Source organism: Hyperolius riggenbachi, chromosome 1 (genome assembly GCF_040937935.1).
Source record: "Hyperolius riggenbachi isolate aHypRig1 chromosome 1, aHypRig1.pri, whole genome shotgun sequence".
NCBI lineage: Eukaryota > Metazoa > Chordata > Amphibia > Anura > Hyperoliidae > Hyperolius > Hyperolius riggenbachi.
The window spans coordinates 181,533,782-181,547,666 of NC_090646.1; positions in this window are offsets into that span (position 1 = coordinate 181,533,782).

The window sequence follows — 13,885 nt, forward strand, 5'->3', positions numbered from 1 at the left end:
TCCTTCCAGTGTCCTCTCAGAGAGATGCTTTATTGCGGCCGGTGGCGTGGTCACAGAGAAGCGCTCTCGGCTCTCCCACGCCTCTGTGGACAAACTCACCTTCCTGAAAATCAACCAGGCTTGGGTGGAAGGTGAGTTCCTGGCCCCTATTGTCGGACACAGGGGGACATGAAGTGGCTGCTGCATGTGCTGTTGTTAACTATGCCTGCCTTTATAAAGACAGTTACTACCTGCCTAGTGCCTACCTTGGTTAATTTTTTGGTGTTATGGTACTACTACCAGTAAGTTGCCATGGTCCTCCTTCTGAGCTGCTGAACTGACCGCCCGCTTTGTCCTCCTGACTCAGTCGCTACTACACTCTGCGTTCACACTGCCCGGGTCACTGGGTGCATTTAATTTTTTGGCCAGCACTATGACACTGTGCTACTACTACTACCACCAGTATGTTGGCATGGTCCTTCTGTGCTGCTGCTGCTGAACTGACCGCCCGCATTGTCCTCCTCCTCCTGACTCAGTCGCTTCCCGCTGCTGCACTCTGCGTTCACACTGCCCGGGTCACTGGGTGCATTTAATTTTTTTGGCCAGCACTATGACACTGTGCTACTACTACTACCACCAGTATGTTGCCATGGTCCTTCTGTGCTGCTGCTGCTGCTGAACTGAACGCCCGCTTTGTCCTCCTCCTCCTCCTCCTGACTCAGTCGCTACCACGGTACCACCAATGCACTCTGTCTGCGTTATCACTGCCCGGGTCACCGGGTGCATTTAATTTTTTGGCAAGCACTATGACACTGTGCTACTACTACTACCACCAGTATGTTGGCATGGTCCTTCTGTGCTGCTGCTGCTGAACTGACCGCCCGCATTGTCCTCCTCCTCCTGACTCAGTCGCTTCCCGCTGCTGCACTCTGCGTTCACATTGCCCGGGTCACTGGGTACATTTAATTTTTTGGCCAGCACTATGACGCTGTGCTGCTACTACTACCACCAGTATGTTGGCATGGTCCTTCTGTGCTGCTGCTGCTGCTGAACTGAACGCCCGCTTTGTCCTCCTCCTCCTCCTGACTCAGTCGCTACCACGGTACCACCAATGCACTCTGTCTGCGTTATCACTGCCCGGGTCACCGGGTGCATTTAATTTTTTGGCCTGCACTATGACACTGTGCTACTACTACTACCACCAGTATGTTGGCATGGTCCTTCTGTGCTGCTGCTGCTGAACTGACCGCACGCATTGTCCTCCTCCTTCTGACTCAGTCGCTTCCCGCTGCTGCACTCTGTGTTCACACTGCCCGGGTCACTGGGTGCATTTAATTTTTTGGCCAGCACTATGACGCTGTGCTGCTACTACTACCACCAGTATGTTGCCATGGTCCTCCTGTGCTGCTGCTGCTGAACTGAACGCCCGCTTTGTCCTCATCCTCCTCCTGACTCAGTCGCTACCACGGTACCACCAATGCACTCTGTCTGCGTTATCACTGCCCGGGTCACCGGGTGCATTTAATTTTTTGGCCAGCACTATGACACTGTGCTACTACTACTACCACCAGTATGTTGGCATGGTCCTTCTGTGCTGCTGCTGCTGAACTGACCGCCCGCATTGTCCTCCTCCTCCTGACTCAGTCGCTTCCCGCTGCTGCACTCTGCGTTCACACTGCCCGGGTCACTGGGTGCATTTAATTTTTTGGCCAGCACTATGACACTGTGCTACTACTACTACCACCAGTATGTTGCCATGGTCCTTCTGTGCTGCTGCTGCTGAACTGAACGCCCGCTTTGTCCTCATCCTCCTCCTGACTCAGTCGCTACCACGGTACCACCAATGCACTCTGTCTGCGTTATCACTGCCCGGGTCACCGGGTGCATTTAATTTTTTGGCCAGCACTATGACACTGTGCTACTACTACTACCACCAGTATGTTGGCATGGTCCTTCTGTGCTGCTGCTGAACTGACCGCCCGCATTGTCCTCCTCCTCCTGACTCAGTCGCTTCCCGCTGCTGCACTCTGCGTTCACACTGCCCGGGTCACTGGATGCATTTAATTTTTTGGCCAGCACTATGACACTGTGCTACTACTACTACCACCAGTATGTTGCCATGGTCCTTCTGTGCTGCTGAACTGACCGCCCGCATTGTCCTCCTCCTCCTGACTCAATCGCTTCCACCAATGTACTCTGTCTGCGTTCACACTGCCCGGGTCACCGGGTGCATTTAATTTTTTGGCCAGCACTATGACGCTGTGCTGCTACTACTACTACCAGTATGTTGCCGTGGTCCTTCTGTGCTGCTGAACTGACCGCCCGCATAGTCCTTCTCCTGACTCAGTCGCTACCACCACTGCACTCTGCGTTCACACTGCCCGTGTCCACTGACAACTCTGCTGCGATGTCATTGCTAATTGCTGCAAAAAAAAAAAAAAAAAATTACAAAAACCTCTCTGGGGCCTTTTTGGCGTCAGCCACTCATCCTCCTCCAGCGGTACCTTCGCCGCCAAGTGCCATTGGAACTCGCCTTCACTTCTTTAATTGCTTAACGCGTATATCCCTTTTTAAAACCACGTATTACCAATTAATAGCCCCATTTACAGTGGTGATTTGTCTTTAAAAGCCATTAAAAAAAAATGTTGAAGTTATGTTGCCCCTTATCACCTCGATAATCCATGCAATTTGGGGGATTGTAGCATCACGGCAGAAAATCCGCGTGGTTGCGTGGACGCGGACGAAAATCCGCATGCGGCGGGGCCGAATGCGGATTTTTTTTTGCAACCACGCGGATTGCCGAATTCGTGGATGAGGCACATCCGAGCACCCCTAGTTCCCATGGAAACAGAGAATCCATGCCGTTCGTATCGGCGGGTTCGTAAGTCGTATTGTATTAATACTGGAATGCTTTTGTGACAGGAAACACCAGGCTCTAGGCCAGGCATGGGCAAACTTGTCCCTCCAGCTGTTAAAGAAATACAAGTCCCACAATGCATTTGCCTTTATGAGTCATGACTGTGGCTGTAAGACTCCTGCAATGCATTGTGGGACTTGTAGTTCCTTAACAGCTGGAGGACCAAGTTTGCCCATGCCTGCTCTAGGCTAACTTCTGAATCATCAACAATGGAAGCAACATTGAGACAATCCGAATGGAAAATGAGCTGAATCCCAGGGGGTTGAAATAAATCCTAGGTTGGGCATCAGGTCACAAGATCTCACAAGGCTTCATATCAATGAGAACATTTGGCTTTGAGTGAGAAAACACAGCCAACAGGCAACTGGGTCTAGGGTACTACACATTTAAGGAGAAGAGATTGGGTGGGACATATTTATACCTAGATGTTAATACACAGTAGAGACGGCACTATCGATTTGTATCAAAGCTCTTTTATTCCATCAAAAGTGGTTTTAAAAGTAATCTGTAGCAGCGACATCCCTGCTGTTTTGTTCCTTCGACCTTTCTCAAGGTGTTCAGCATTACATATCACTGTTGTCTAAAATAAACACTCTTATATACTCCTTCCACCCACATCTAACCAATCAGATTTGAACACCAGCAGCCAATCAGGAAGGGGTGGCCATCCAGCGGACCTGATGGAGAACAGCATCACTTAATATGCAAATTTCAGACCTCCCCTATTGGTGTGTCATGGCCTATCCTTCCTATTCATTCCCCTCCCTCCCTCTCATCAGGAGTATATGGGGGAGTAATATGCAATCACCTGTGCACTATAACTGCCTACTCACCAACCTCCGTTAAGCAGATGGGCTACGTGTGGTCTCCGTCCCCCGCCGCAACTTCCACGTCGATGACGTCCGCATCAAATCCCCTTTGGAGGAGGGAGGGGAATGAATAGGAAGGATAGGCCATGACACACCAATAGGGGAGGTCTGAAATTTGCATATTAAGTGATGCTGTTCTCCATCAGGTCTGCTGGATGTCCACCCCTTCCTGATTGGCTGCTGGTGTTCAAATCTGAATGGTTAGATGTGGGTGGAAGGAGTATATAAGAGTGATTTTAGACAATAGTGATATGTAATGCTGAACAGCTTGAGAAATGTCGCAGGACCAAAACAGAAGGGCTGTCGCTGCTACAGATTACTTTTTAAACCACTTTTGATGGAATAAAAGAGCTGTTCATCTTTCTTGTCCAGCACAGATGGTGGTGGTTGATATATCCATCGGTTATATAGAACTTTTTTAGCAGCTAAGATGATGTGTCCTATGTCTGATATGCCACTTGTTGAGGCTCTGGGGGTGGTTTCACCTGTGTTTTAGGCTGGGAAGGTAAATACCACATATTCTCGCGTATAAGCCAAATTTTGGAGCACAGAAAATGTGCTCAAAAGTCCCCCCTTCGGCTTATACGCGAGGTACTAACGTTTTGGTGTTTAGAGTCATCTGTTTTTCTGCCCCCAAGAGCCCGTTTGTGTCCAAGTTCACCTTTTTGTGTCCCCAGTGACCAGCCGTTCAGGGTCGCTCAGCAGAGAGTGCCTGCGGGAGAATGTAATGCAGAGTGCAGTGTCCAGTATTGAGGGGGAACATCGTGCGCTTGCAGTGACGTATTTGAAGTGAAAGCCTGCGGTATCGCGAGTGCAATGATTGTGGATTCCCTCAATCCCCAATCATTGCGCTTGCAATGCCAAGGGCTCTGACACTCCAAATATATCACTGCCAGTGCTGAATGCTCCACCCTCAATACCGAACGCCCCCCGCTCTGCATTGCTTTCTCACACAGGCACTCACACATGGCTGGTCACTGGGGACACAAAAGGTGAACTTGGACACAAACTGGCACTCGGGAGCAGAAAAAGAGTTTAACTCAGCCACAGCACCACATTGTCCCGAAGACACTCTCCCGACATCCAGGATGCCAGGTGTCTATTCACACTGGCCTCCCGGTCTCTCTGTAGTGCTATGCACACTGGCAGCAGGGCTCTCTCCTCCTCTGCTCCCCTCTGCCACGGCATGGCAATCAGCAACCACAGCTGATACACTCTCCCCGGCAGCCTCACTTTAGGTGTCTAGTAAGATCTGACAGTCGCTATATGTGACATGGCGGGGGGAGTGGGAGGTTGCCTACTGGATACACATATGACTTTGGGGAGGGGGTCTGCCTAACAATTGGGTGCACATCTGGCAATGGGGAGGGCGCTGCCTAACTTCTGGGTGCACATTTGGCTATGGAGAGGGGGGTTGCCTAATACTGGGGCACATGTGGCTATTTATATTAGGGAGGGGGCTTATACACAGGGTGGCTTATACACAAGTATATATGTCAAGTAAAGTCCAAACAACAAAAGGGACGGCACACCACTGGCTGCAACAAACTGTTGTATTCACGAACAAGTACACTACATGTTACGGAACATTACTTCCTTCATCAGGTGACAAACAGCCAAGTATATATATGTCAAGTAAAGTCCTGGTCTTTTGGTATTTGCTTAAAAAGTTTGCAACTTCGTCCCAGTATTTGCATACTAATAGGCAGTCCAACATACAGTGTAATACACAGTTCCCCAACCCTATCCTCAAGGCCCACCAACAGTACATGTTTTGCAGGAAACCACACACAATCACAGGTAAGGTAATTAGTGTATCAGCAGAGCTGATTACCTATATCTGTGGATTTCTACAAAACAGCCTTGAGGACAGGGTTGGGCAACACTGGTGTAATAGATCTGCACCTGTGGGCCCATATTTGGGACATTGGTTAACATAGTAAGAAGGAGGGTGTGCATATTTTATATTTAATGCATACTTTGCTCTAAAAATAAACAGAAGGTGTGACTCTCTCCACCTCTCACTGCCAAGAATTTTCCTAAAGCTGTTATTATCCTCAATTATTTTTTCCCCGATCTGCTCATCAGGAAATACTTCGTCCCAGCCTTTAAAATGTGCCTGTGCTTTCATGTTGAGATTTGCTTACATCATGAATTTCTGCAGTTCCGAAAGAGAGTCTCCCCTTTCCAGGTTTCAGAAATGTATTAAACTAAGTTGCACTATCTTGGACACATCTCTTAGGTTCTTACTTACAAACGACTTAAATTTGTGTGTACATCAGAAACGGATGGCTAGGTACTCCATAAGTTTGTCTCTGCTCTCTAAATGAGATCCAGTTGTATTCATGTAAGTTTAATAAGTTACTTAACTTGGTTATCCCCCGTTCTATCCCCCTGTATAAATGCCTCGTGTATCATCCCAGGGATAAGCTGAAGAATTTGCAACATACTTCACTGATAAAAATTACAAAATCCGAAGTGAATTCTCCATGCAGCCCTTTAAATCCCACCTCTCATTGACAACTCTCTAACTGGCTTCTCTCCACTCTCTGAACATTCTCTCTCCTCTATAATATCCAAAGCTCATCTAACCACCTGCTCATTTGGGTTTCAATACCACCTGTAGGCAGACCAGTGCAGTTTCTAGGCTAAAATGCACCCAGGGCGAGTGTGTAAAAATTGCGCCCCCCCCCCCCCCAAGCAAGGTATGGGTGCCCGCAGTATAGGTTAGCCAGGTCTAGTTGCACTTAGTATAGGTCCCCCCAGTATAGGTAGCCAAGAATAGGTATCCCAGTATAGGTAGCCAGGCATAGGTGAGCCAGTATAGTTGCCCCCGCTATAGGTTAGCCAGGTAGGTGCCTCCAGTATAGGTAGCCAGTATAGTTGCCCCCAGTATAGGTTAGATAGGCAGGCACCCCCGGTATAAGTTAGTTTGGTAGGTGCCTCAGTACAGGTTAGCTAGGTGGGTGCCTCTAATATAGGTAGCCAGAATAGTTGCCCCAAGCATAGGTTAGATAGGTAGGTTCCCCCCAGTATAGGTTAGATGGGTAGCTGCCCCCCAGTATAGGTTAGATTAGGTAGGTGCCCCCCAGTATAGGTTAGATTAGGTAGCTGCTCCCCAGTATAGGTTAGATTAGGTAGCTGCCCCCCAGCGTAGGTTAGATTAAGTAGGTGCCCCCCAGTGTAGGTTAGATTAAGTAGGTGCCCCCCAGTGTAGGTTAGATTAGGTAGGTGCCCCCCAGTGTAGGTTAGATTAGGTAGGTTCCCCCCAGTATAGGTTAGATAGATAGGTGCCCCCCAGCGTAGGTGAGATTAGGTAGCTGCCCCCCAGTATAGGTTAGATTAGGTAGCTGCCCCCCAGCATACGTTAGATTAGGTAGCTGCCCCCCAGTATAGGTTAGATTAGGTAGCTGCCCCCCAGCGTAGGTTAGATTAAGTAGGTGCCCCCCAGCGTAGGTTAGATTAGGTAGGTGCCCCCCAGTGTAGGTTAGATTAGGTAGCTGCCCCCCAGTATAGGTTAGATTAAGTAGCTGCCCTCGAGCGTAGGTTAGATTAAGTAGGTGCCCCCCAGTGTAGGTTAGATTAGGTAGGTGCCCAGCAGTGTAGGTTAGATTAGGTAGGTGCCCCCCAGTGTAGGTTAGATAGGTAGGTGCCCCCCAGCGTAGGTTAGATTAGGTAGCTGCCCCCCAGTATAGGTTAGATTAGGTTGGTGCCCCCCAGGGTAGGTTACATTAGCTAGGTGCCCCCCAGGGTAGGTTACATTAGCTAGGTGCCCCCCAGGGTAGGTTAGATTAGGTAGGTGCCCCCCAGTATAGGATAGGTAGGTGCCCCCCAGCGTAGGTTAGATTAGGTAGGTGCCCCCCAGGGTAGGTTAGATAGGTAGCTGTCCCCCATAATGGAGGGGGGAGCTGGAGCCGCGGGGAGGGCAACCCGACCTCTCCCTCCCTCTCCCCGGGCCGCCCTCCATGCTCCCCCCTCAGATGTAGAGCGCAGCAGCAGCAGCAGCCAGGGAGGAAGCGCTGTAAACAACATACCTCCCTGCGTTCCAAGCGCTGCTCTCTCGCCGCCGGTCTCTTCCTCTCTCCTGTTAGCCGGAACTAGTGTGTGCATCATCGTATAGGCGGCAGAGAGGAAGAGACCGGCGGCGAGAGAGCAGCGCTTGGAACGCAGGGAGGTATGTTGTTTACAGCGCTTCCTCCCTGGCTGCTGCTGCTGCGCTCTGCATCTGAGGGGGGAGCACGGAGGGCGGCCCACCCAGGAGAGGGAGGGAGAGGTTGGGCTGCCCTCCCAGCGGCTCCGGCTCCCCCCTCCATTTCAGCGCCCACCTCCCAACAGCGCCCCGGGCGGCGGCACGGGCCGCACGGCGCTAAAAACGGGCCTGATGCAGACGATACACAACTGTACCTCTCGGCCCCAGCCTTTAACTCCCTCCTCACACGTGTTCCTGACTGCTTGTCTGCTATATCCTCCTTCATGTCCTCTCACTTCTTAAAACTTAATATGAGTAAAACAGAACTAATCATTTTTACTGTCTTTGTACACCTCTCTGCCTGAAGTAACAATAAATGTTAACACTCCCATAACTTCAATTCCCAAAGCACAGTGCTTGGGGGTAATATTCGACTCATCTCTCTCTTTTATTCCTCATGTTCACTCCCTAACCAGCTCCTGTCATCTCCAACTCAAAAATATATCTAGCATCCGACCTTTTCTCACTCAAGACAACTAAAATGTTAATACATGTTCTTATATCTTGTCTGGACTACTGTAACATACTACTTTGTGGACTACATTCTAACAGACTGGCCCCGCTCCAGTCGGTACTGAACTCAGCTGCTTGTCTCATTCATCTTTCTTCTTGATCATCCTCTGCTGACCCTCTCTTTCAAACTCTTCACTGGCTGCCAATTAACCAGAGGATCCAGTTCAAACTCTTAACACTAACCTACAAAGCTCTCCACAATCTCTCTCCCCTGTACATATCCTCACTAATTTCCAGATGCCAACCCAATCATAATCTCAGATCTGCACATGATTTTCTGTTGTCCTCCTCTAGAATTACCTCCTCACATTTACAAGATTTTGCACGCAATTCACCCCTCCTCTGAAATGCCCTTCCCCAACACATCCATCACTCGTCAACCTTTGTTACCTTTAAATGCTCTCTAAATACTCATTTGTTTCGACAGGCATATGTACGACCTTAGGCTTCTTCCCTTTGCACTCCTACTAGGTATCCTTAACCTCTTCACCACTGAGGGGTTTTACCCCCTGAGCACCAGAGCAATTTTCACCTTTCAGCGCTCCTTCCATTCATTCGTCTATAACTTTATCATTACTTATCACAATGAAATGAACTATATCTTGTTTTTTCCGCCACCAATTAGGCTTTCTTTAGGTGGGACATTATGCCAAGCCAAGAATTATTTTATTCTAAATGTGTTTTAATGGGAAAATAGGAAAAATGTGGGAAAAAAATATTTTTTTTTCAGTTTTCGGCCATTATAGTTTTTAAATAATGCATGCTACTGTAATTAAAACCCATGAAATGTATTTGCCCTTTTGTCCCGGTTATAAAACCGTTTAAATTATGTCCCTATCACAATGTTTGGCACCAATATTTTATTTGGAAATAAAGCTGCATTTTTTTCAGTTTTGCGTCCATCCCTAATTACAAGCCCATAGTTTATAAAGTAACAGTGTTGTACCCTCCTGACATAAATATTTAAAAAATTCAGTCCCTAAGGTAACTATTTATGTATTTTTTTTCATTGTAAATTTTTAATTTTTGTTTAATTACAAAAAAAAAAATGGGGAGTGTGGGAGGTAATGAGTTATTTTTTTGTGTATAAGTAATTCATTTGTATGTGAAAAATGTTTAGGGTGTAGTTTTACTATTTGGCCACAAGATGGCAACAGTAACTTTTTGTTTAATGCGACCTCCAAGCGTCCTTCCGGAGGCTTGGAGGAAGTACAAGGAGGCTGGTAATGTGGTTTTTTTTTCACAATGATCGCGCTGCTCATCGGAGAGCAGCGGATCATTGCGGGGCTTAGATCAACGACCGGGAATGTATTTTCCCATTCATTGATCTCCGGGCGAGCGGCCAGCGGCGTGTTTACGAGCGGGAGCGCGAGCAGCGGCGGGAGCGCGGAAAGTACGGATTTCTCCGTCCCTGGGGGTTAAAGGATGGAAAAAGGGACGGAGAAATTCGTACGGGTGGAGGTAAAGTGGTTAAACACACTGCCTCTAAATATTTGTTGTATACAACCCCTCTTCTTGTCCCCCCCACATTGCCTTTAGATTGTAAGCTTGCAAGGGCAGTGTCTTGAAAATTATTATACATTTTATTCATCATGTTACTTTTATCACTGTCATTACCAATTCTGTATTTTGTATTTTGCATTTTGTATCATTTTTGTATTTTGTCACTAATTATGTATCTTGTATATTGGTGTGCACTATTGTCTATTATTATGTACCCCATGTTTGTTTCTTACTTTGTACAGCGCCACGGAATATGTTGTCGCTTTATAAATCAATAATAATGATATTAAATTACAAAACGTTTTATGATTTCCTAATAAAAGCTTAGTTTCTCTTCTATTGTCTTCAGTGCAGTAATAAACTACAATAAGATACGCCATAAGCAGAAGTAATTTTAATATATGCAGGGTTTGTTTTCCTGTACATCTGTCTGATTGAAATCATCTGAACCGTGAAAATATTTCCTTTTCTGAACTGTCAACATGCAATCTTACTGTAAATTAAAAGGTGGATGAATTGCCTAACTTGTTATAAAGTACACTCCAGTCACACCTTCACATTATTGAAGTTTTACTTAAAGAGAACCTGTACTGAGTAAAAACATTTATAATAAACACATGAGGTAACTCCAAATGAACATTACATAGTTACCTTGCCATCAGTTCCTCTCAGAAGCTCACCATTTTCTTCTGACAATAATCCCTTCCAGTTCTGACAATATTTTGTCAGATCTGAAATATATCAGTTGCTGTCAATAAAATATCAGTTGCTGTCAGTTATAGCTGAGAGGAAAACTGATGTACCAGGTAATGTCCATGTTTCCCTATGGCTCAAGTGGGCGATGTTACAGTTTAACTGTGTGCTGACTAGAAAGCTGTTTTGGGTAATGGCCATTTTCAAAATGGAGGACGGAATGTTCCCTTGATCACAGTGAACAAACAGGACGCAGGACGGGAGAAAGACACTGAGGAGTAGATTACATGGAAGGTAAGTATGACTTGTGTATGCTTATTTTGACTTTTAATTTTCAGTTCAGGTTTTCTTTAAGCCTTCCAATGCAAATGATAGTAAATTTGCATAAATTAGCAATGCACAAAGTTATGTGCATTGCTCATCGGTACTTTTTCTCCCAATGTTGAGAGATAAACTGTTTTTAGTCAGCAATGCTATAAAGCCATGGGTAAATCTCGTCACCCTGCCTTGCCTGCATGCAGTAAGAAGCCATTTCTCAATGCTTTTTTACCATTTAAACCCCCCCCCCCCCCCCAAACTCTGGGGAGGCTGTGGGAATAGTAAATTATCTATCTCACACACACTAGTATGGAACTGATGACAGAAATGTGTTGGTTTGCCATAACTTGTAAGTGGAGCCAAGATTAACTTGCTAATTCTCTTACAACTCTTGTAACTTTTACCCCACGTCGAGTATTGCTTCTCCAAGTCAATGGGTAGCAAACTTGGGGGGCTCAATTGGCCTGCCAACTCTCCTGACCTGAACCCCATAGAGAATCTGTGGGATATTGTGAACAGAAAGCTGAGAGACGCAAGACCCAACACTCTGGATGAGCTTAAGGCTGCTATCGAAGCATTCTGGGCCTCCATAACACCTGAGCAGTGCCACGGGCTGATTGCCTCCATGCCAAGCCGCATTGAAGCAGTCATTTCTGAAAAAGGATTCCCGACCAAGTATTGAGTGCATAACTGAACATAATTATTTGAAGGTTGACTTTTTTTGTTTTAAAAACACTTTTATTAGTCGGATGAAATATGCTAATTTTTTTGAGATAGGAAATTTGGGTTTTCATGAGCTGTATGCCAAAATCATCAATATTAAAACAATAAAAGGCTTGAATTACTTCAGTTGTGTGTATTTGAATCTAAAATATATGAAAGTCTAATGTTTATCAGTACATTACAGAAAATAATGAACTTTATCACAATATGCTAATTTTTTGAGAATATCCTGTATATGATTTTAACTTAATCATAAGGCTTGAATTACTTCCCTATTCATCAATCAAGCTTGCAAAAGGGACACCCCAAATCAGAAACATACATGAGCAAATTGTTATTGTATAAGCTTATTTTCTCAACAAGGTATCCTTGGCAAGCCCCAATTTATCTGGTGCATTTCTTATTTTGATTGTGAGGGGCTCTACAGAAAAGGCAAACAATAAGGAAGACAAGTCCCGTTGCTTCAGGGGCCCATTAAGTTTTGCTTTTTTTTTTCCTTCGGGGGCCCCGACTCCTATCCTCCCCTCACCTCAGGGGTCCCCCCTCATGCGGCGGAAGAGCGGCAGATATAGGGAGGCTCCGGCAGTTCCAGCAGGCGCTAGAGGTTCAGCTGCCTGGGCTACACTGTCTCCTCTCCTCTGTATGCCGCTCGCTACTAAACCAGAAAGTAACGAGCGACATACAGAGGAGAGGAGACAGTGTAGACCAGGCGGCTGAACCTCTAGCACCTGCTGGACCCGACGGAGACTTCCTATATTTGCCGCTCTCTCGCTGCGCATACCGGGAGGGGGGCCCCCCTGATGTGAGGGAGGATTGGAGTTGGGCCCCCCCACCAGGCTAGCTACCTATTAGCCCAGCTACCCACCCACCCGGCTATCTACATACCCACCCACGGGAGCTGCACGCCGGACGGAGGCTGGGACAGGAGGTCTGCTGCTGCAGGTGAGTAAATGTTTTTTTTTTATATATATTAGCAGGTGTATGTTCTGGGCTAATCTGCCGACATGATTGCACATATTTTCTGGGCAAATCTGCCGACATGATTGCACATATTTTCTGGGCAAATCTGCCGACATGATTGCACGTATTTTCTGGGCAAATCTGCCGACATGATTGCATGTATTTTCTGGGCAAATCTGCCAACATGATTGCATGTACTTTCTGGGCAAATCTGCCGACATGATTCCACATAATTTCTGGGCAAATCTGCCGACATGATTGAACGTGTTTTCTGGTCAAATATGCAACATGATTGAATGTATTTTCTGGTCAAATCTGCTCACATTATGTGTATTTTCTTGAGAAAACCTGCAAAATTATGTGAATTTTCTGGGGAAAGGGTCTTCCATGCATCAGTAGTGTCTGAATCACACCTGAAACAAGTACGTGACTAATGGAGTGAAACTTAAGTCAACCATCTTAACTCCATGCTTGTTCAGGGTCTAAGGCTAAACATTCTAAGGTGCATACACACGCCCTACCTTAGCAAATTATGGGTCCGCCTGACCCTCCCGCTGGGCGCACGTTCTGACGACAGTAGGACGTGTATACACGCTGTCGGCAGACTGATAAGACTGTTTCTGACAGATCCGCTCAGCGGATCTTTAGAAACCAGTCTTATCTGCCAACAGACTGTACACACGTCCTACTGTCGGCAGAACATCCGCCCAGCGGGAGGGTCTGATGGACCCATTGTTTGCTAAAGTATGGCATGTGTATGTGCCTTTAGAGGCAGAGTATTAGCAGGACAGCCAGGCTCTCTGCATCGTTTAAAATGAAATCTGATTGGCAGCATCCTTATCCCTCTCAGGTCAATTGTCCCTTAAAGAGGAACTGTAACCAAGACGGTACCTCCTCCCCCCCCCCCCCCCCAAAAGAGATATTCTTTGTTTTTGATTGATAAATCCGATCGAATTCCTTTTCTTTTTTTTAGAGAGATTGGACATGTTGGAAATTAAATTTCAGACCAACTTTATCAAGAATTGTATGGTGTATGATAGATTGTCAATTACTTGGTGAACAGTTCCAATCAAATTTTCTGAGCTTTCAATTATTTTATTCATGACTGGGGAAAAATTGAACATAGGTGTGGTACATTGTAACAATTCAAAAATCTTACCA